Below are 2,048 nucleotides of genomic sequence, written 5' to 3'. Positions count from 1 at the left end.
TCTCACTCTGTCGCCAGGCTGGAGTGCAGTGGCACAATCTCGGCTCACTGCAACCTCTGCCTCCCAGGTTTAAGCAATTCTCCTGCCTCAGCCTCCTGAGTAGCTGGGACTACAGGCATGCGCCACCACGCCCAGCGAATTTTTGTATTTTTAGCAGAGACGGGGTTTCACCATGTTGGCCAGGATGGTCTTGATCTCTTGACGTCGTGATCCACCCACCTTGGCCTCCCAAAGTGCTGGGATTAGAGGCGTGAGCCACCACGCCTGGCCTACTTTACCTTTTAATTAGTTCCTTAACCCACTGCAATCAGTTTCCCTCTCCTATCATTGTCTTAAAGGTCACCCCTATATATGCCCATGTTCTCCTGAAATTATGTTCTCTTCACTTAGATTCTATGAAGTTGACAATATCTTTACCTCTCAAACAGTACTCTAAGTACTTTTATGTCTCTTTTTCTACCCCCTAGATGAAGATATACCATCCCATCCCCACCTATCAAGGTACTATCATCTACCTGCTTCCCTTCTGATTGTATTTCTTCCTTAATAATTTGATCCTCTTCTCAGCTCTGTTTTTCATCATTATGGGACCAACTCCCCAAAGTCTATACTCTTCAACATTGATACTCTAGAAAGAACTCTCGGGCTGGGCAAGGTGGCTCATGCCTGTAATCCCAGCACTTCGGTAGGCCAAGGCAGTTGGATCACGTGAGGTCAGGAGTCTGAGACCAGCCTGAACAACATGGTGAAACCCTGTCTCTACTAAAAAATACAAAATTAGCCAGTCATGGTGGCACACACCTATAATCCCAGCTACTCGGAAGGCTGAGGCAAGAGAATCGCCTGAACCCAGGGGGCAGAGATTGCAGTGAGCCGAGACTGTGCCATTGCAATCCAACAGGGGAATAACTCCATCTCAAGAAAAAAAGAACTCTCACTTCCAACTATATGTTGAATGTCCTGCCAGTACTTCAAGCTCACCATCTCATGTTCACTACCAAGTTCATTGCTTGATCCTCCTACTGGATCCAAAAAATCTATTTCACAGAAATAACCCAAGTACCTCATCTGCTCTTTCTACTCCTAACACTAAATTTACATAGTAAAATAGCTGCCAAATATCTACAGTAACGCCCTTAACCCAAATCTAAAAATTATACCAAGAACTGCCACAAGTCAGGCCCATGTTAAAATCTACAACAGAATTTCAAAATGTGTATCTCACACCTGTAGTTAAAAATAAAAAGCAGGCCAGGTGCGGTGGCTCATGCCTGTAATCCCAGTACTTTGGGAGGCCGAGGCAGGCGGATCACCTGAGGTTGGGAGTTTGAGATCAGTCTGGAGAAACCCTGTCTCTAGTAAAAATACAAAAAAAATTAGCCAGACATGGTGGTGCATGCCTGTAATCCCAGCTACTCAGGAAGCTGAGGCAGGAGAATCACTTGAACCTGGGAGGCGGAGGTTGCGGTGAGCCGAGATCGTGCCATTGCACTCCAGCCTGGGCAACAAGAGCAAAACTCCGTCTCAAAAAAAATAATAAAAATAAAAATAAAAAAACAGTGCTCACTTCAGCAGCACATATACTGAAGCTGGAAAGATAGAGAGAATATTAGCATGGCACCTGAATGAGGATGACATACAAATTCATGAAGAGTTCCACGTTACAACAACAACAAATAAAGTCCTTCCTTCAATTTTTGCTTAAAGAAGCCCCATAAAATTAGTGCAAAATAAGACTGCTAACATGAGGGCCATAGCCAAACAGAGACTAAGGCCAAGATGAACTATGACAGGGAAGGAGAGAGAGACTTTTACAGCAAAGGAAATGCAGAAGCTTTCTAGAGAAAAAAATGAGCTGAATGATCTAAGAGGCAGCAGACCAGCAGGTGGCAGGGTGGGGGGATGGGGAACAAAAGCAAAATTCAAGAGTGGTTTTGAAAATGGGCAACCCAAATGCCCATCGACGATAGACTGGATAGGGAAAATGTGGCACATATACACCATGGAATATTATGCAGCCATCAAAAACGATGAGTTTGGGTCCTTTG

General features: G+C 44.6%; 1 protein-coding gene and 1 non-coding gene across 10 annotated transcripts in view; one reads left to right on the top strand and one right to left on the bottom strand.

The window, feature by feature from the left end:
• The window catches only part of CWF19L1 (CWF19 like cell cycle control factor 1), a 33,857-nt gene that overhangs the window by 21,765 nt on the left and 10,044 nt on the right, over positions 1-2,048 (bottom strand). The gene's annotated exons all lie outside the window — the stretch shown is intronic.
• On the top strand, positions 1,560-1,666 carry LOC119471740. The gene has a single exon (XR_005200810.1). It is a non-coding gene; the product is annotated as a U6 spliceosomal RNA (small nuclear RNA).

Source organism: Cebus imitator, unplaced genomic scaffold, assembly GCF_001604975.1.
Source record: "Cebus imitator isolate Cc_AM_T3 unplaced genomic scaffold, Cebus_imitator-1.0 Scaffold71, whole genome shotgun sequence".
In the NCBI taxonomy this organism is placed as follows: Eukaryota; Metazoa; Chordata; class Mammalia; order Primates; family Cebidae; genus Cebus; species Cebus imitator.
Note: the sequence above shows the minus strand (reverse complement) of the source record. Positions and strands in the feature narration are given on the sequence as shown.